Below are 22,192 nucleotides of genomic sequence, written 5' to 3'. Positions count from 1 at the left end.
CCCCGGGCTCTGCTCCCAGGCCTCCCTGGCTCCACATGGAGGCTCCTGGCGGCCCCGGCAAAGAGGGGAAGCAGAGCAGTGCACTGGTATTTCTGGCCTCCTTGACCTGGCCCTCCTCTACCCTGACCAGGCTCTGTCCCCAACACCAGTGTGTTTCATCCGTCCCACTCCGTGTCCCTACACCCTGTGTCCCCGGCTCTGCCGCTCTCACCAGCAAACCTCTGGACAGAGATGTGACACACCCCGGTTCTACTTCCTCCCTCTCCTTCACACTTGGGACAGCTGACAGGTGACTTCCGGGCCCCCCAGTAGACCCTTGCTTCCTGACGGATGAGTATGGCCAACAGCACTGTGGGGCCTCCTCCCGAGACCCCACCCGCCCCAGCCTCCTTCCTCTCATCCCCGGGAACTGCGCTGTCTGGACCGAATTCTCCCTCTCTGCCACTCTGCCACCCTCCTCTGCGGGCTTCTCTTCTCCCACCTGCCCCTTAGATGCGACCCGGGGATCATGCACCCAGGGGGAAACGCGGCAATGCCGGGCAGCCCTGGCCTGCGGGGGGTCACGCCTTTATCCACCTCCTGCGCATCTTGATTTCTCTTTCTGCGAACCCGATTCTGGCAATTGTGAGACCAGAGCTGGCCTCGGCTGTGCGGAATGCCATGGGGCAACAGGGCTAGAAAGGGCATTGAAAGAGTCTGCAGATGGAGGGAAAGGCTCTGGGGGGAGTGAGGGAGGCGGGTGGGGGGGCTCGCAGAGGCTCTGTGGCGCTTTGGGGGTCTCACGTTGCTCGAGAAGCGCAAGGAAAGATTGCGGCTCCTGGGGTTTCTCTTCGGCCATGGGACTGAGCCACAGGGTCACCCACATTCCTGCACTGTGGGGTCATTCTCTGTCTGCCTGATATCGCAGGTGGCCGCGGTCGGTCAGGCCTGCTCACATCGGTCAGGCCTGCCCCTGCTTTGCTGTCTGTGTTAACGGCATGTCCCCCCCACCCCCCGAGAGCCAGAGCGGGAGCCCTCCCCCTGCTCCAAATTACTGGGGTTCCTGCCGGAAAAGGAGGCACATGCAGGAGTTAAACCTAGGAGTCTTACGGAGGGACCGTTTCCACGGGTGTGGGCAGGGCTAGAGAACACAAAAGCAGGGTGGGCTGTTGCAGGATTTTGTGTACGTGAGATTTCTCTGTGGAGACAGAAAGTGGATCTGTGGCTCTCTAGGGCTCCAGGGACTGGGCACAGTCTTAGGACCGCTCCGGGGCGCGGGCGCCTCTTCGGGCTGAAGACAGTGTTCCGAGGGCCTGTGCGGCCACCCGCCTGCGCCTGCGAACGCACCCAAGCCACTGGTGGTACACATTGTACGGTACATCCATTGTGTCTCGACGGAGCTCTCGTGTGTTTTAGTAGGGTGCGGGGCGGGGGAAGCATCTAGACATCCAGGAACTCACCGCTGCGGGAAGCCCTCGCCGCAGACACAGGGCGGGGGCAGGCCCGGGCCACGACGAAGTGGACACACACACCTGCGTGTCCTTCACTCCTGACTGCTTCCCTCGCCGATCTCGGCCGCCCCCTCAGTGTCCATCCAGTCCCTCGCTGGCCGCAATGACCTGCCCGCTCATTCCCAGCAGGGTGAGGATGAGGTCCTGGGACGTGCTGTGCTCGCTCCATCCTGCGGGTGAGCCGCCAGGCCGAAGGCTGAGGCTTCCACTCTCTCAGTCCCACATATGTCAGCCCCGAAACGTGACGTCCTCAGACCCTGGCCCTGCAGGGGGACCCCAGGCCTCCAGAGTGGCAGAGGCCCCGTGGCCTCCACTCCTCTGGACACTTGCGCAGCTAAGTCCCAGCTCAGTGACAAAAGGAAAATCGGTCAGGGGAGGGGAGGAAATAAGCAGAGCTCCTTAAACGTGGCCTTCTCCTGCTTCAGCACATCACGCACTGGACCCAGAAGTTCATGTGAGGCCAGGAAGGCGTGTGGGTCAGAAGAGCGGCAGAAAACAAAGCTTTGGTGGCCACCGATGCTGTCCATCTGCTTGGTTCTCACTCTATCATTAGGGAGCAGGGTCACCAGCCCGCTGTTACAGGTGAGGGTACTGCGAGGTGTGGAGAGAGCAACCAGGCAACAGCCCCAGTCAGGCCATAGGAAGTGGCGACAGCAGGACTACCTGTCCCGCAGAGCTTCCTACACCAGCACCTGGTGTATCTGCAAAGCAAGCAACGTTCATACGGGATCTCAACGCAGGGCAGGTGTGGAAGCCGTCCCTGCCTGCTTCTGTCAAGCACTTCTCATCTGTTACAGCTGGACAGCATCTGAAACCACTCTTCCTCGCTAACAAATCTGCTTTACATTTTGTGTTCCTATTGTTTATTCCCCAGCAACAAATCATAACCATCACGAATGTAAACAGGTACAGGGCAGCGGGTTTAACTGGGGAACTTTGTCACACACTGAACAGGAAACTCACATCTTTGCCAACAAACTGAAAATCACATCCAAGGACACATCTTCTGGGAGCAGGGCTTGCGAGAAAATCTCCAGAAACACACTATAAAACCATTTTTCAATGAAACTAAATATTAAGGAGGATTTGGTGGTTTGGATGCTTTCCTTAAACAGAAGTTACTGTAAGATGTTTTGACAAAGAGGAAGTGCTATTCCATGTAGTTTAATATTTCATAATTTCCCTGTGAAATTTTACAAGAAGCTCTGGTAAGAATTTTTAAACATTGTAAACTTTTGTAGGGGTAGTAATGTTACCATGCATGGTCAATATCCAATATTGGCAGACATCCAGTGAGTGAGGGAGAGAATATAAAAGTTAGGGGGATTCTGCCCTTTCTTCAAATAGGAACTTGAAACACGAGAGAATACAACAGGATCAACAAGTCTCAGGGCAGAATTTGTTATTGAAAAATAATGCCTCATCACTAATACTGTGTCATAGTTCCATAACTCAGCAAGCCTGAGAAGCCAATTTCTATCTCTTGGTGAGAATGATAGTCGGTTAAGCATCTGACTCCTGGTTTTTCAGCTCAGGTCCTGATCTCGGGGTCATAAGATCGAGCCCCGCGTCAGGCTCCCTACTTGGTGTAGAGTCTGAGATTCTCTCTCCCTCTCCGTCTGCCCCCACCCCAAATAAATAAATCTTAAAAAAAAAAAAAAAGAAAACACAGTAAGACAGAATTATGAGCAATGGACATTCTTTGGTAGTATTTTTTCTTAAAAACATTTCCTATACTACACAAAGCGTGCTTTTGATGGATAAAATTTTAAATGTGCCCCGATGCCAGATACTGTGGTGACCTACACGGAAGTGTGAGTTTTAGTCTATCATTTGCAAGTATCTAAAGAGTTGACTTGAAAAGAGAAAAATGCAAAAACTACATTTAATTTTCATCTGGCTGCTTGTCCTGTAGATAGCTTCAGAAAACGCTATTTAGATATAATTACAAGTAACAAATGACCTAAAAAAAAAAAGTAATGATTGGTTGACAAATATTTACAATTTTTAGAAGTTGCTGTCAGGAAGGACATATGCTTTTGAGGGACTAGCATTTGCCAAGGCGATCCAGCACCTCTTCTAGTCCTCAGGATAACACTGACAGCAGGTGGGCGACCGGAAGCATGTGAGGGCTCACCCTTCTTGCACGTAACAGGTTAGCCTGGCACAGTGCCCAAAGATGCTGGCAGAAGACACAAGCCTCTTGGCTCAGAGACAAAAGGCTTTGTTGCTCCCAGCAAAGCAGGTAGTGTGAGTTTCACGCCCACCTCCACCCCCCTGCTCTCCCAGGCCCCTGGGGTGCTGTGGGCTCCTGGCAGATGCTGCCCGTGCAGTGGGTCTGTGCCGCAGCTGAGCTGCCACGGCTCCAAGCCTAGGAACTCTCAATCTTTTATAACCTACTCTTGGCCCCCCAGGAGACATTATCTTTATTGCACAGGCCCACGAAAAAATCTGCCCCTTATAGCTAAGATAGAGGAGGACACTCTCTGTCTCCCAAGCCTGTTCGCTTTATCACCATCCTGGGAAAGGTGGTTGTTAAAAAAGCTGTCAGGGCCACCACCCACAAAACATGCAGAAAGCCAGACACCCATGGAGGATTGTCTCCCAACAGCGGACGATATTCCACTTATCACAGATTCATCAATGCAACACTTGAAATGGCAACCAACTTGCTCAAGGTCATAAAGCTTATCGAGTTGAAGAATCAGGATTCATATCTAGGTGGGTCTGATTCCAAGCTGATCTCTCCACCATACAGCTGGATAGCATTCTCCCACATAAGAACAGAGTTAATCAATGTATAAAAGGCACTCTTACCGCAAATTCCCGAATTTACCATGCCTATACCTGGGATGTTCAACATTTCAGTGACAGACCTATTATCGTCAATCCTTTTAACCATGTCTAACATTATCATCCTGCATTTTTCAAATGCAGAACATGAAACACAGAAGTAAACCAGCAGTAGAATCAGAACTGTAGCATGTTTAAGGGACATCTTTAGAGTGTTCAGTCCCAGCTCTGGAATGCAAGGCAAAGCAGGAACCACCTCTGTCCCCTTGATCCATCACCTCTTCAGACCACATGACTTTTAACGCTACAGTGGGTGGCACTTGAATTTGGGCACACTGTACAGTTTTCTTTCTTGTAAAGCTAATAACATTATATTCATAAATTTTGATAATTTGGTAATCTAACATAAAAAAGTAATCTGGTTTCTGAACAAATTTTATAAGTCATTGTTATATGTGCATTTCTGCAGGGATTTTTTTTTTTAACCAGGAAACACTTTTTTTTTTTTTGAAAATTTTATTTATTTGTTTGACACAGAGAGAGAAAGAGAGAGAGAGAGCAGGAACACAAGTAGGGGTAGGGGGAGAGGGAGAAGCAGACTCCCGCTGAGCAAGGAGCCTGATGCGGGGCTCGATTCCGGAGCCCAGAGATCAGGACCTGAGCCGAAGGCAGACTCTTAATGACTGAGCCACCCAGCTGCTCCAAACACTTTTTTTTTTAAGTTGTAGTTAAACTTAAAAGAATTATAGTTTATTTTTAGACATGAAGAAAGATTTTACACACTTGAAATGCATGGTTTTATTCCCAGTGTTGGTTACTCTGATTTACTTCTAAAATGTTTATGCTGTACATGCCCATTTTTTTTTAAAAGAAGCAAAATTGCCAAAATTAAATGTCTTAAAAAGGATCAGAAAGAAAAAAGTAACCGGATTTTTCCTGAATCCAACCACCTCAAGAAGTGAAAACCACAACAGGAAACCACTCCGACCAAGCACATGACATTTGCTATATATATAACATGACTTGGGTTGCAGATAAGTAGAATCTTTTTCTCTGACTTTACTGAGGTATAATTAACATACAATTAACCACACATATCCATTTAATCCTTTTTTCTCCTCTCCCAGATATGTGTTTTGTAAATATTTCCTTCCAGACTTGAATAGAATCCTGGCGTCTCAATAAAACTCAAACATAAATGTTTCCAAATTAAAGCTTCTTAAATTAACTGTGAAGTTTTACATTTTTAATTTGTATAGAAAAGCAAGATAAGAAAACAAAGAAAAGCAAGATATGTTATGTTCTACTTTTAACTAAAACTTTTCAATTTAAAAATTATATCCAACAAAAATAAGTTATCTGATTTTTAAAATTATATTTAATAATTTAGTAATAACTTTTTTATTGGCTAAGAGTATATTTTAGAAATATTAATTGTACAACATTATACTTGATTTCTTGTCCTTTCAGCCAAATGAACTGAGAATGTTTTAATCTATAAAATTCATTTTAATTTGCACTGTATTAAGCAGATAAGATAGTGATAAATAAATCTATATTGTGCAACAGTAATAGTTATATTATGATCATATAGAACATGTATGCTAATTTTTTTCATTTAGAAAAAAAAGTTGTTCTACAACATAGATAAACCTTGAAAATATTACACAAAGTGAAAGAAGCAGTCACAAAAGACCACATATTGTATGATTCTTTTTATATGAAATGTCCAGAATGGGCATAAAAGTAGAAACAGAAAGATGACTGGTTAACTAGGGCTGCAGAGTTTGGGACAAAATGGGGAGTGACACCTAATGGGTACAGAGTTCCTTCTCAGGGTAAAGAATATGTTCTAAAATTGGATAGGATGATGGTTGCACAACTCAGAATATACTAAAATCCACTGGCTGCACACCTTGAAAGGTGAACTTTATGGTATGTGAATTATATCTCAACAAAGCTGTTACTAGAAAAAGCTGTTGAGCTTCCTGCAGTGGTATAGGTAAAGCCCACTTTCTACTCTAACAGTGCTCAACCAGACACCTGCCTTTTCCATAATTTCATGGCTTTCACATGGTTCATGCCAATCAATAAAACCAAGACTTGGTCCTTTGAAAAGATTAATGAAACTGAAAAACCTCAAGGCACAAATAATATCAAGAATGAAGTGAGAGACATCACTACAGATTTCATACATCATGAGACCTATAGTGATGTCTCTCACTTCATGTGCACATCACGCAAATAAATTTGAAAATTTAGATGAATTGAACATAATTTCAGGAAAAGGAAGCTTGCCAATGCTGACACAAGAAGAAATGGAAAATTTGAATAGTTCTATAACACTTAGAGGAACTACATCTATGCTTTAAACTCCCCCACCCTCACCACTCCCACCCCTAAAGTGAAACTCTAGACCCTAGTAAATTCTATCAGATTTTGGGGGGGGTTGGGAAAATCAGAGAAAAGAAAAAGGGGAACACTCCCCGATAATTTTTATGAGACTGTCATAACTTTGACGTCAAAATCTAACAAGGACAGTATAAGAGACAAAAATGATAGGCCAATCTTCCTCATGCATATAGATGCAAAATTTACACATAAAGTATTAGCAAATCAAATACAGCAATGTATAAAAAGGATGACATATCTCAAAATTTGGGGCTCATTCCTGGGAGTAGCATAGTAAGAATATTTTTAAAAAGAAGAAAATTAGGGGTGCCTGGGTGGCTCAGTCGTTAAGCGTCTGCCTTTGGCTCAGGTCATGATCCCAGGGTCCTGGGATCGAGCCCCACATCGGGCTACCTGCTCAGAGGGGAGCCTGCTTCTCCCTCTCCCACTCCCCCTGCTTGTGTTCCCTCTCTTGCTGTCTCTCTGTCAAATAAATAAATAAAATCTTTAAAAAAAAAAAAAGAAGAAAATTATACGATCATAGAATTAATAAAGAAAAAGCATTTGAAAGAACTTAAACCCATTTACGATTAAAAAAAAAAAGCCCTTAGCAACCAGGAATGGAGTGGTACTCCTTTATTATGATGAAGGGTATTTTTTTAAAAAGTAGGAATAGATTAGAACATCACTGTTATGAAAAAGGGTATTAAAAAAATTAATAGTGAAATGTTGAAACCTTTCAATCTGAGATAAGGAAGTAAGCAAGTTTTTGGTATCGCCACCCTTATTCATCACAGCCAATTCAATAAAGATATAAGGGTTGGAAAAGAGGTAATAAAACTGCCATTACATGCAGCTGATATGATTGTGTACATAGAAAACAAAAATTATTAGCATGAATAAGTGAGTTTAGCAATGTTGTTAAACACAAGGTTACTATTTTAAAATCAATTATGTATCTATGCATTAGCAATAAACAGTTGGAAAATGAAATACTAAAAAATATACCATTTATGGGGCGCCTGGGTGGCTCAGTCAGCTGAGCATCTGCCTTCGGCTCGGGTCATGATCCCAGAGTCCTGGGATCGAGCCCCGCGTCGGGCTCCCTAAGGGGAGCCTGCTTCTCCCTCTCCTCCCTGCTTGTGCTCTCTGTCACTATCTCGGACTCTCTCTCTCAAATAAATAAAATCTTTAAAATAAATAAATGAATAATAAAAATAAAAGTACATTTACAATAGCATAAAACATCAAATATTTAAGATTAAATCTCAAAAGAAGATTCACAGGGGCTACATAGAGAAAACTATACAACATTATTAAGAAAAATTAAAGATGCTGGGGGGATATACTATGTGCATGGATTAGAAATGCTTTTATTATAAATATATCAATTCTCCCCAAATTGGTCTATAAATCCAATGCCATGTCAATAAGAATCCCAGCTGCATTTTTTTGTGGTAATTGACAATCTGATTATAAAATTTACATGGAAACACAAAGGATCAAGAAAAGCCAAGATGACCTTTCAGTGAAAAGAACAGTGGAAGGGCTTGGTCTACCAGATATCAACATTTATTATAACATTTTGGTAATTAGGGCAGTTTTTTTGTGCAGCAATAGATCTAGGTCTACTTAGACCAAAGAAACAGAATAATTAGTTTAGAGACAGACTCACACACATGTGGACACACAGTTTACGGCAAAGCTGGAGCAACGGGAGGAGCTTTTTAATAATGACGCTCAGAAAACCTGGGTAGGGGCGCCTGGGTGGCTCAGTCGGTTGGGCGACTGCCTTCGGCTCAGGTCATGATCCTGGAGTCCCGGGATCGAGTCCCGCATCGGGCTCCCTGCTCGGCGGGGAGTCTGCTTCTCTCTCTGAACCTCCCTCCTCTCATGTGCTCTCTCTCATTCTCTCAAATAAATAAATAAAATCTTTAAAAAAAAAAAAAGAAAACCTGGGTAATCAACATGGAAAAATATAAAACATAACTCCTACCCTGAAACAGTACATGACAATTAATGCCAAGCCTACCATTTATCTAATGTGAAGGGTAAAACATTGAGAGATGATCATACAAGAGCAAAGCTCTATGGCTATGGGATAGAGACAATGTCCCAAATGAGACATAAAAGAGCACTCCCCATGGGAAGAATGAAGCGGGGGAAATCGGAGGGGTAGACGAACCATGAGAGACGATGGACTCTGAAAAACAAACTGAGGGTTCTAGAGGGGAGGGGGGTGGGAGGTTGGGTTAGCCTGGTGGTGGGTATTGAGGAGGGCACCTTCTGCATGGAGCACTGGGTGTTATGCACAAACAATGAATCATGGAACACTACATCTAAAACTAATGATGTAATGTAGGGGATTAACATAAGAATTTAAAAAAAAATTAAAAAAAAAAAGAGCACTCCCCATGGAAGGAAAGGGGCATACAGTAGGCTACATTAAAGTTGAAAACTACTCAAAAGTGAAGAATAGAAGATGTTACTGAGAGAGCGGAGAGCTGAGCCGCAGAGCGCAGAGCAGTCACCCACCAGGTAGAAAGTTTACACCCAGGACGACTCACTAGTTCCTACAACCAATCAAGAGAAGACAGATGACCGAACAGAAAAATAAGCAAAAGACTTCAAGAGGCACTTCACAAAATAGGATATCCACATGGTCCATAAATATGTGACAGGAGGGTTATTCTCACAAAAACAAGAATTAAAATAATAAAACATCACTATATGGCCACCAGAATGGGTCCAGACAGAACCAACAGCAGCCCTGTCCCCACGCTGGTGGTGCTGATCGCGCGGGCTCGTGGGCCCCACGACCCAGCAAGGCTGCTCCGAGGCACACACCCGACCGCGGCGCGCATAAAGACGCCCACAAACTATTCAGAGCTGCACTGTGCTCAACCGTCCAAAGTCGGCAATCACCCAAAGGCTCCCTAGCAGGAGAAATTATCGCCCAGTCATACAATGGGATGGTGCCCATCAATTAATAGGAAAAAGCCACCACACACAACTAAGTTGATGAATCCTGACGCCCCCCCCCCAACACTTTGATCCTATCTTTATACACTTCAAAAACTAGACAAATTAACCTATGATATTGGGAACCATGAGAGTGTTTAACTTTGGACAAGGAACGAAGGGGACTCCTTGAGAAGAGACATAAGTGGGGACACTGGGATGTTAGGAATATTCCATTGTTTTGTTTTATTTTATAAACTGGTATGTTTGTGTTGCGTTAACTGAGCTGGTACACTTATGTGACTTAAACATAAAAGTGACAAATACTAGTTGGGTCCTATTTGAAGAGAAACATCAACGACGTAGCAAGCATTATGTGACTTCAGAGGAGAGAATATTACCAAGCACAGTAGTTGGCCTGGTTTCTCGGCAAGCAAGGGGCGGAGAAACAGGCTACCAACCAGGATTCCCAATACTGTTGTATTTCTCACCTGAAGGCAGAATGCCCAGGTAAGCGTGGTCTGGGCTTTTGCTTTCATGTGGCGAAATTCCTGCTCTGTGCTCTGTGCCCTTCTCCCAGGACTAGCTGAGGATGCTTATTAATTCAACATTGTGCTTTTCCCAAAAATACATGGAACTGATACACAGCTATTGTCCATTTCCATCTAAGTAAATGCAGTTGTAAACTAAAAAATAATTCAGCTTTTGTCCCTCAGCTGCCTTCCTCAGGGACCTAGTCTGGGGTTGATTCTGGATTCCAACACCTTGTTTATAAAATTCCCCAAATATGTCAGGTGCTTTCATGTTGCTGGATCTTTCGGAAGGTGTTCTGATTACAAATATCTCCAAATACTGAATTCTCATTTTGGACTAAAACACTTTCTTCTGGGATAATTATCAGTGCCCTCCCAGAAAAGCTGTGAAACCTGACAACTTTCTGTTTTCAACAAGGCAAGTACAATGAAGTCAAGTCTTAACTGATGAGAAGTGGACACCTCCTCTTTTTTTGCTTCTGTAACTTTATCCCTGTTTATTAACTAATACTGTCTATATCTAGACTTTAAAATTAGCATCTTGTCATGTGTCACCTCTCATTCTGATTTTCTCAACCATTTAAAAACAAAGCAGGCTGGGTCTGGCCCACAGGCTGTAGTTTGCTGATCCCTGGCTTAAAATATTAACCTTTGTTCATATTAATCCATAGTCTACATGACTTCAGAAATAAAGGTCAGTTGTGAAAATGTGGATTTATGGTATAGAAAATCATACAAGACTGGAAGTATTTATTTATTTTAAAGGTTTTATTTATTTATTTGACAGAGAGAGAGAGATAGTGAGAGCAGGAACACAAGCAGGGGGACGGGGAGAGGGAGAATCAGGCTTCCTGCCGAGCAGGGAGCCTGATGCGGGGCTCGATCCCAGGACCCTGGGATCATGACCTGAGCCGAAGGCAGACGCTTAACGACTGAGCCACCCAGGCGCCCCAAGGCTGGAAGTATTTAGAATATGCCTTTTTAAAGATGGAACTCACCCTGCTTTGCCACTCCTTATAATTGCCTTGCAACAAATAAACCACATTATTACTAAAAAAGAAAAAACAAACCATTTGTCTTTAGTCTTTGAATGGACATCTCTTCATGAACTTCTATATTTAAAGAAATCGTTTTTAGCTAGAACATAATTATCTCACCCGTAATTGGGCATACATCTGTTGGATACTTTGTTATGTATACTCTTGGCTACAGCCCCTTTAAAGATTTTATTTTTTACTCTATTGCCAGTTCACTATATTCATAAATTGAAATTCACACTATAATCTTGTCTTCTTTATTTAATGACTGTGGGGAAAATAACAGTTAAAAATTCCTCCTGGAAAAAAGTCTTGTTATTGAACCAAAAGGGTCAATTTCTGGCATCCCAATCCAAATGAAAGTATAAAATCATAGAAAATTCTCTCAAAACTCGCTGCTGAGATTAATGTTTTAAAAGATGCTAATGATGTCTTAAGTTTCTCATGGAAATTGCAACCATGAATTACTGAAATTACATAGTACCTAATACTGTTTTGCTAATAATGTATTTCTAACCGCATTGAGGCTTTATGCTACTCTAGTGAAAGCATCATGGTCTCAATACGTATTAATATGCAATTATTTTAAAGAATTTAGTATCTAAACAACAAACTGCTTTCATCTAGTCTACAATGTAAGTTACTCTGTAATGACGGTATATTTATTCATTTCGTCCTTAATACTTACACAAATCTATATTAAACAAACAAAAAAACCCCTAAAATAAAAAATTGTCATATATTTCAAAATAGATACTCAGGTCAAGGGTAATTGGAGACATTTGAATAACAAAACAATTTTACTTTATTTTTCTGACAATTGTTTTTAAATAGATTTTTCTTGTGAAAATTCCAGCGAACATTTGTTTTAGAAAGACAAGAATATTACTACATAATGATTTAACCAAATTAATTACACAGTTATGTTTTGCCTTGTTAACTACCTGAAAAAGAAATATGTATCTGTGCATTACTTTAAAAGAGATTGGGGGCACCCATGGCTCAGGACCATGCTACTCTTGATCTCAGGGTTGTGAGTTCGAGCCCCATGTTGGGATTACTTAAAAATCTTAAAAAAGGTTAAAAAAAAAAGAGATTAGACTTTGGTGAAAATATTGAACAGAGAAATTTGTGTAGTCTTGTAATTGCCCTACATATAGAAAAAAATAAATCTTATTCTCTGAAATTACTTTAAGGTTTGTGCATTTGCAATACCAGGGAGAGAGAGATCTCATTGAAGGGTGAACATTGCAGGAATGCAGCTCACTTACTTTTGAGGATCCTGAGCAGCCTGCCAATTACGTAGATAAGAAAACTGGGTTTTAGAAAGATACTTGATCACTAATGGCCAATGACAGTGTGACCTTCAAACTCGGCTCTATGTGACCCTAAGTCCGTGCTCGTCCATCAGCTGGGGTGTGACTGCAGAGGGATGAGGTGCACGGGGGTCCCGCAGGGGTGCCCCTCCAGTTGTGGTTAGCGCACTTGCCCCACTTCAGTGTTGAGGCAAGTCGTCCCATGGTAGTAAGCAGCCCCCACATTTCAGGGCTTCACACCCACTGTGGGACCCAGTGACCCTGCAGGGTTGGCTGCTGGGGAGACTGGGCTGTTTCACTTTATGGTTCTCCCACTCCTACACAGACTTTGCCAGGCACTGCAGCAAGGGAAAACAGGGCTGGCAGGTCACTCACTGGCTCTTAAGTGACATACTGCTTCTACACCATTTCATTAACCAAAACAAGTCACAGGGCCATGCCTAACACCACAGGGGTGGAAGGTGAAATCGTGTGTGCTTAGCAGAGGAAAATCAAAACCAGTAAACAGCACGGATGTCTAGGGAGGAGGTTAGGATTTCAACTGGTGGCTATAAGAGGGGATATTCCCAGTGGAGGGAAGATGTGAGCAAAACTGGGGAGGTGAGGAGGCAGAAGCAAGTTTGTGAGATGGAGAGGCATTCACCTGTGAAATAGTAGGAAACTGAGCTACCAAGATGAGCCAGGCTGAGCTGACTGCATGAGAGGCTGTAATCAGGGGGATGGCAGCTATGATACGATTGCTGTCGTGTGTTAGGAAGTTCAGATGGGTTTGAAATAGGAGGGACAGTGCAGCAAAATCTCAGGAGAGTACTGAGGGTAAAGAGAAGTGCCAGGGTTGGGGACCAACAGGACATGCAAAGTGAGAAAGGAGGGAGTTAGAACGACCCTGAAATCAGAGCAAGGAGCCCCTGAGTTGGGCATTTGGAGAAGGCATGTGATGGGGTGGGGGGGCGGGCTGGAGAAGGAGGGAAAAGGAGGGGACTGGCAGCAAGACACCCTTGAGTCTTGGAGGTGGAAACAACTGGAAAGGTGGTTTAGTAATTTGGGAAGGATAGATGAGCACTTGTTTTCTCCCACATACAGAATTACAGTTTAAAAATTCACAGTACGTAATGTACCAAATTCGTTATAGACATTGCATTGTGATGAAAACAATTATGATAATACATAGTGAAAACAACCACCACCCAGATATTTATTAAAGCATTCTATTGCTTGCAACTCTCCCAAGGCTCTAGAGGCTTACTGCAATGTCCTGAACAAATGGAATTTCTAATGTAGTGTCTTTTAATAATTAAAAATATGCATAAAAAGTTAAAATTTTACAATTTTTCTTTTTTCCACATCCATAAGCATGAATACTTCTGTACTGTCTCACTCACTTTCAAGTCTGTTAAAAAAAATCTTTTCTGCAACCCTACAGTACCAATGTTCAAATTAGGATGACAACATCTCTATAGCCATGGCCTCTTGGCGAGCACATTCGTGTGCCTTACTTGAATTTGAACAGTGTAACAGTTCTGTACGGTGGATAGTCGGGTAATCCGCACCGTGATGTTTATTTTTCACCAGAGGAAACCAAGTCTCAGAGAGCTGCAAGGGTCCATTCACTGTCCTATAATTAGTGTTAAGAGACAGACCTCAAACTTGAGAATTTGACTGTTGACCCTGTGCTACTTTCTCATCCCAACACTTAGGATAACACGTACAGAAGAGATTCCCATGCTGGCTCTGTGACATAATGGAGACAGTCTCACTTAGGTGTGACTTCAGATGTGTGACCTTGGAAAAGTCAGTCTCAAGGTCAGAAAGGATCTAAAAGATCATTGAAGCCAGTGGTTATCAGACCTGTCAGAATCACTCAGGGAGATTCCGGATCCTGATTCAGTGTCTAGGACTGGGTTGAGGGAATATGTAGGTTTAAAAAGTCCTCTGAAATGTGAACGTGGAGTTGATAGTTGATAGCTGAGGAGTAATTGTTTCCCTTCAAGTTATGATAACGGTATTAGGAAAATATGTATTTTTGACAGTCCTTGTCTTCTTTTTTTTCTTTTTTTAAGATTTGAGAGTGAGAGTGCACATGTGGATGGGTGCACGTGTGAGCAGGGGAAGGGGCAGAGGGAGAAAGAGACTCTCAAGCAGACTCCCTGCTAAGCGTGGAGCCTGACGCAGGGCTCCATCTCATGACTCGGAGATCATGACCTGAGTGGAAACCAAGAGTCGGTCGCTCAACCAACAGAGCCACCCAGGGGCCCCAACAGTCCTTGTCTTCTAAGTATTCATTGGAAACACTTAGGAATGAAATAAAATAATGTCTGACTACATTTAAAAAATAATCCAGGGATGAGGAAAGAGGGCAGAGGGTGCGTGAAACAGGCTTGTGATGAATGTGGGAGCGGTGGAGGGTGGGAGGGGGCAGGGAGCTCTCTATACTATTATGCCCATGGATAGCATTGAAAATTTTCTATCCTAAGAAAGCTACAAAACAAGTAAAAAGCTCCCTAGGAATCTCTGATGACCACCAACTTTTGAAAATCTCAGATCTAATCCAAGCACATCACTCTAACTACAGAGGTTCCCTGTCAGCTGGGCTATTTGCACTCAGCTACATTAGAGCGGTATTGCTGAGGAGAACTCTCCTACTTGCCTTCCCGGCCAGTAGCAGCAATCAAGAAATAGTGTTACTGAAACAGGGTGTTTAGAACACAGCTGACCCTTGATCAATGCAAGGGTTAGGGCGCCAACCCCTCAGTCAAAAACATGTGCTTTACTTTGGACTCCCGCAAAACTTTAAATACTAATAGCCTGCTGTTGACCAGAAGCCTTCTGATAAGAAACAGTTAACCCATATTGTACATTATATGCATTTTGTAAGGTATTCTTAAAGTAAGCTAGAGAAAAGTAAATGTTATTGAGAAGATCTTAAAGAAAATAGCTTTATTGTACCATACTGTAAAACACCTACGTGTGAGTGGACCATCGCAGTTCAAACCCATGTTGTTCATGGGTCAGGGGTGTAGTGAAGTAAGGTGAGTAAGAACGGCTGGACACACGTGCCCCTGTGTGAGCCTGAGTGCTCTCCCACCTGAGGCCCGTCCCTCAAAAATGGGCATGTTTTCTAGGTCCTCTCTTGGATTCTATTCCTTTCCCTTCATTCGCAGTCCATTCTCAGGTAACTACTAACATTTCCACGTTGACCTTTACCCTGCAGTTTCCCAACTCTGTATCAAGTGTCGGTTTACTTTCCTTCATCCTGCTTGGATTTAGAAGCACATTTAATTTGAAGACTCATGTGTTTCTGACATTCTGGAACATTCCCACCTTTTATTGTTTTAATTATGCTTGTCTGTCATTCCCTTCATTCCTCTGGAATTCTAATTAGATTAGATTGAACCCTTAGCCTATTGTTCTTGTCCCTCATAGGACTCCTGTCTTTAAAAATCTCTTTCCATTCTACTTTCCAGATACGTTTCTGAGCCCGTTTCTTCTATTATGTTTATGTCAATTGCTACATTTATCATCTCTAGGATTTCTAGTTGGTTCTGTTTAAATATACACTTGTTTTATTTCTGCCACTTCAGTATTTCACAATTTCTTATCCCTTTTTATGGGCATTATCCCATCATATATTTCTTTAAGATTCCTAAATATTTATTTAAAGCTCTTTTCAGAATGTTTCATTATTTTTATTTTGTCTGGAGTGAATTTATCTTTTTAAAAATTTTTATTTAAATTCAATTTAGTTAGCATATAATGTATTATTAGTTTCAGAGGTAGAGTTTAGTGACTCATCAGTTGCATATAACACCCAGTGTTCATTACATCAAGTGCCCTCCTTCATGCCCATCACCCAGTTACCCCATGCCCCTAACCCCCTCCCCTCCAGCAACCCTCAGTTTGTTCTCTATAGTTAAGAGTCCCTTATGGATTGTCTCCCTCTCTGATTTCATCTTATTTTTCCTTCCCTTCCCCTATGTTCACCTGCTTTGTCTTAAATTCCACATATTAGTGAGATCATATGATAATTGTCTTTGTCTGATTGCCTTATTTTGCTTAGCATAATACCTTCTACCATCCATGTTGTTGCAAATGGCAAGATTTCATTCTTTTTGATGGTGGAGTAATATTCCATTGCGTGCGTGTGTGTGTGTGTGTGTGTGTGTATACACCACATTTTCTTTAACCATTCGTCTGTTGATGGACATCATCTGGGCTTTTCCCATAGTTTGGCTATTGTGGACATTGCTGCTATAAATGTTAGGGTGCAGGTGCCCCTTTGGATCACTATTTTTGTATCCTCTGGATAAATACCTAGTAGTTCAATTGCTGGGTTGTAAGGTTCTTCTATTTTTAACTTTTTGAGGAACCTCCATACTGTTTTCCAGAGTGGCTGCACCAGTTTGCTTTCCCACCAACAGTGTAAGAGGGTTCCCCTTTCTCCACATCCTCACCAACATCTGTTGTTTCCTGACTTGTTAATTTTAGCCTGGAGTGAATTCATCTTTTGATTCTTGCTTTTGATGGTAACGTTAGCATTTGGTTTGTGCATGTGTTTTGGAATTTTGGGTTTGTCAACTCATCCTAGGTGGCGATTCTCTCAATCTCTCTTTCTTTCTCCCCCTCTCTCAGTGCCTCTTTGCTCACACCTCCTTCTGGCTAATGAAGGCATTGACCTGGTCCAAGTGGGGCCTTCATCCTGGAGCAAGGAGTGTTGTCCTGGCAGGAGGCATCCGGATATACCAATGTATGGCTTAGCTCAGCTCCTGGTCAGAAGGCTGGATCCGTGTTTCCTCCCCTCCCTGTGGGCTCTTAGTCCCCACTGCCCAACAGGACCCCACCTCCTTGTGGGATCTGCCTGCTCTGGGCCCCAAGTCCAGCAGGATGGCTTCTCTAACTCCTTCTCATCCTGTGCACTTGTGTCCAATGCGGATCCTCAGGGATGTTTGGTTGTTTCAAGTACCCTCTAATTTTACATTTTCTCTGTCCTTCATCTATCATCAGTGTGTATTTAGAGCAGGGGCATGTGTGTGGCAACAGTACCTCGAGCACAAACACCGTCTTAACCAAAGCCTCAGGCCAAGATTTTCACTTCCCACAAGACTTTGCAAACATCAGCTATTTTAAAAATGTTTAAGTTGTACTGCATTTCCAAAAGCAAACACCTATAATTTGGTATTTTTGATTTCCAGAGATGCTAGTGGATAAAGGAGAGGCCGGGGGGAAGACCTGAGATATTCCACTTTCAGGTTTCCCATGAACAATACATTTCTCAACATTTACTTCTCTTGGTTTCTCCAGTTCTTAGTGCTGGTAAAGCATTTAATAGTCCACGTTCCTTTCATCTGGTCTGTGTTTTCATTTGTTCAAATACAATGTAATGGGAGTTTGCATTTAAAAATATGTTTTCTAATGAAATTATATATATTCTATATAACAGCATACATTATATATATATAATTTATATTACTTATGTAAATAATTATAGGACACATTTTATTTTTATTTTATTTTTATAATATGTAATCATATTATAAAATTTTTTGTTTGTATATATATATATCATACCCACTTTCTGGCAGAAAGAGGCATGAGACATAGAGAATAAAGGTTGATATATTTGTACCTTTGGTTCTTCTTAGGTCTGTTAAATTCCTGATCTTTTTCCTGACACTTTCTAGTTTCCAGAGCCTATGAAAATTGGGGCAGGAGTCAGTTCACCTTAGAACCTGGTTTTCACAATGTCTCCTGCATTCTCTTTGCTTCTGTTGAATCAATGGCAGCCAGTGGACGGAGTCATGTGCAAGCCGCTCAGTAGACCAAGACCTCTATTGTAGGGATGAGGCAAACACGCCTTTTCCTTCCAGCCCCACTGTCTGGAACTATACTTTTTATTATCTAGAGAAAAGGTGAAAGGCTGGGTGGAAACCATCTGTGGCTTCCATGCTGTGGCGTCCACCCGTGTAAAGATTACTCACTTGAGTGACGGCGCTACCACAAGATGGCTGGCGGCGCTGGGCTGGGGGCCGCAGACCACAGCGGCCTCCACTGCGGTCAATGATTATTCATCCAACATCAATTATAGGCAAAGCACGGTGCTGTGCACAGCGCTGGGAGTGGGGGACAGAAGCAGAGTCAGAAAGACAAGTCCTGGGCATCAAGTGGCCTTAGGTAAACTAAGGTAACATGAAGCAGTTCTCCAACACATTAAGGGTAAGTGACCGGTGTTCACAAGGTATAATTCCCCTCTAACACCTTAAACCACACACATACACACACACACACACGTGCACGTGCACGCACATGGTCTATTTCCTTTGCATTCAGTGTAAATACCTTCTTTACTTAAGATTTGGCATTTTTTTTTTTGCAGCATTATCTTAATTTATAAAATGCTAACAAACACATTTAACCACTGATGTCTGAGTTGGTAAGCTTAATTTCCTATTTTAAGGGCTTTATGTATCTCTGCTTTCCCTTGTTTCCTGAAAATTCTAACAGGTAACCTAGAATTTAACCATTAAGAACATGGAAATATAATGCAGGAAGAATTTAAAGGTATATTCCTCCATTTATCAGTAAAGTAGCACATACCCTCCTTACTTCTGTAGACTTAATCCTTTGGAATCTCTCTCTTTTTAAAAGTTAAATTAACAACACTGACATTCCTAGCCATGGGTTCGGCAGAGGAAGAGTCTGGTTATTTAACTTTCTATAACTAACTAGATGAACTTCACTTGTGGAATGTAGTCTACCCCAGAAAGTTTGCTCTTTGTAACTTTATTATATCCCTTTACTTGACGTTTTATTTAAAGACCATCCTCTGAATTGATAGCTGGCAAAAGGGCTCCTAAGATGATCTGTACAATCTTAGGATTAAAATATTTCAAAATTAACTTACTGAAATATGAAATTTATTGGTGGCTAGAAAACTAAATGACCTACGGATTAAACAGAGTTGATATATTTCTATCATTTGTTCTTCTGAGATGGATTAAGCTCCTAATCTTTCTCTTGGCATTTTCTGTTTTCCAAAGCTTGGGAAAATTGGGGCAGGAATAGGTTTATTACATTTGGTTGGTCTTAGAACCTGGTTTTCATTAATACTGAAAAAAATTTTTTTAAGTTCAGAGTTTAACCAGAATTTTAATAAAATATCATTACTTATTTGTTCCCATTACATTATACTTTAAGGTTTTAAGTAGATATAAGTTTTAGACAGAGATACTTAGAAATATTTGTAGATCAATGCAGATTTAAGCAGGAGCTCTTACTCTTTTAAGCGTAACTAAAAATAATACTTTAAAGAAAGAAAACTAAAAGTTAAATACAAGGTGGAAAATAAATCTTAAAACAGAGTTATAGATGAAAAAGATTTTCTTTTTCAACCTCACCCAGCTTTGCTCACCTTCAGCCTAGTCTCTGGTCTCACATCTTGGTTTCTCGGTCTATGAGGTGGGGCGAATAATAAATCCCGCATGAATTTATTTTTATACAGCATTTCTTGAGGAGCAGTTAAATCTGATTTCTTCAATGTATCAGAACTCAACAGTACACTGAAAATAGAAGACTGTGTCTAATTATTTTTATAATGTGGTATCAAAATTAACACAGGGATCAGTGTATTACCTTGAGGTCTTGAACAATGATAGTTAATGAAGAACGTCAGCCTGAATATTTTCATGGCCTGAACACATATATACTGGCTCTTCATGATTTAGAAATCATAGGTATTCTTTGGATTTTGGGTTGCTTTTAAACCTTTGTCAATAAACTAATGCTGGTTGCAATCTACTATGAGTTGTAGTTTGGATATTAATATACTACTCACGTAAAATATAAATGGGGATTTTTAATGAGACTCACGAAAACTACAATAATTAACATTGATTAAGAGCTGTCTATGTGTCCTGCATCATACTGCAGGCCTTCCGTGCGTGCCAGACATTTTTATTACAAAAACGACACTGCAGGGAGCTCATACCTACTTTCTAGCAATGCTGAATTTTCCCTAGCCATACTGTACGTACTTACTTCGGACACCAGCAAGCTACTCACCAGCTTTGCAGACTGCGTAATTTTTCACGAGTGAAGTGGTTCCTGGTAACAGCATCATCAGGAATTAAGCTCTGACAACGAGAACTCGGCTGACACGGTGGCTGATGACTCGCGTGGCACGCGTGGAATCTAGCGAGACAGTTCCAAGCCCTGTTACTCTGCCGTGTTCACTACAAACACAAAACAAAACAAAAAGAAAACCAACAGGAGCCTGTAAAGAAGCCCGGGAACTTAAAGGTGTAAAGGAAGAGAATGCCAGAAGAACGTGAAGACACCATTTGTACACCTTTGCTTTTCTACAAGTCACCGCCCTTTAATTTTGAGAGAGCAGAACCACAGAACTCCTGAAGGATTCCTCCCCCCACCCCCACTGGCTCAGCACCTGGGGGCTCCTGGGCTGAAGAGCCTCCTTCCCCGCCCCTGCACTGTAGAGTGCTGAGGAAAAAGCTGAGGACAAAGCCCAGTAGGGATGATCTCTTCTTTCCTACAAAAGAAAAGATCCCATTGGTGGAGAGAGAAATTATCTCCACACTGGAAGACAAAGGAATGACAAAAATAAAGAGGCTTTGTCAAATATAACTCACTATTTTCATTCCTTAGCTCTGGCAATTCGAAGATGAAGGCTTTTGGTTACAGCACATCACAGGTAATGTAAGAAACCAGCTTCACCTGAATGAGCACTGCATGGAGGAAAGAGTCTGTTGGAATGTGTTCTGTGGCCAAAAATAATTTTTGGGCGGGGGGTGGGGGGGGAAGGTAGGGGGCAATTAAAGAGAAAGCACCTAATGAAACAAACATCCCTACAATTTAGAAAGCTTGCTAGTGAAATTAATTTGAGGCCTCCACACCTACAGGACACTTGGAGGCTTTGACAGCGGGGTGAGGTGGCATTTCTCCCTGCCAAAAAAAATGACTCTTCCCCTCTCGCGTTAGGCCCGCTCTCCAAGTCTGGGGAGCTCTGCGGGTACAATCGGTCTCCGGGCAGCCAGACACAAAGAGGGCTGGGCACCCCAGCTGCACTCTGCACCGCAGGACACACCTGGACAACAGCAAAGGCTCAAAGAACGCAGGACAGCGAAGGAGAGGATTGCCTCCAGAACACCGGGAGCACTGCCCAAGCCTCATCTTTGAACACACATACGGAGCGTACCAATTGCCCTCCTCAGAAGAAAGCGGCTCCAAAAGGTTTGCTCTGATTGGATCCCAACAAAAAGGGAACCACCCTGGAAGGGACACCTTAGTGACCCACCCACACCCGCGAGGACCCAGGCGGGGTTAGAAGGGGAGCAGGGCACACACAGGCCCTGCAGCGGAGGTCAGCACCCGCCGCACTCCCGCGCTCGCCAACGCGCCGCCCACGGGGACTTCTGCCCGCGCTCTGCTGTCCCTCCACCCTGAGTGCCCACACCCATCGTCCCAGCCCGGCCCCGCGCGCCCGGCCCCAGCCCCAGCCCTCGGAGCCCAGCCCCGTCCGTCGGAACCCAGCACCCTGCAGACCCAACCCCTTCGGAACCCAGCACCGTCGGAACCCAGCCCTGCCTGTCCAAACCCAGCACCCTGCAGACCCAACCCCGTCGGAGCCCCGCCCCGCCCGGTCGAACCCAGCACCCCGCAGA

General features: G+C 43.0%; 1 long non-coding RNA gene across 1 annotated transcript; it reads right to left on the bottom strand.

Annotated features, from left to right (window-relative positions):
• Positions 1-18,310: 18,310 nt before the first annotated feature.
• Positions 18,311-20,636, bottom strand: LOC110583485. Its single transcript, XR_002480511.1, has 4 exons — positions 20,577-20,636; positions 19,927-20,074; positions 18,497-18,628; positions 18,311-18,416 (listed from the first exon to the last, which is right to left on the bottom strand). It is a non-coding gene; the product is annotated as an uncharacterized LOC110583485 (long non-coding RNA).
• Positions 20,637-22,192: the final 1,556 nt, after the last annotated feature.

This window comes from Neomonachus schauinslandi, chromosome 8 (genome assembly GCF_002201575.2).
Source record: "Neomonachus schauinslandi chromosome 8, ASM220157v2, whole genome shotgun sequence".
Lineage (NCBI taxonomy): Eukaryota > Metazoa > Chordata > Mammalia > Carnivora > Phocidae > Neomonachus > Neomonachus schauinslandi.
The sequence above is the reverse complement of the archived record's forward strand: the minus strand, read 5'-3'. Positions and strand labels throughout refer to the sequence as shown.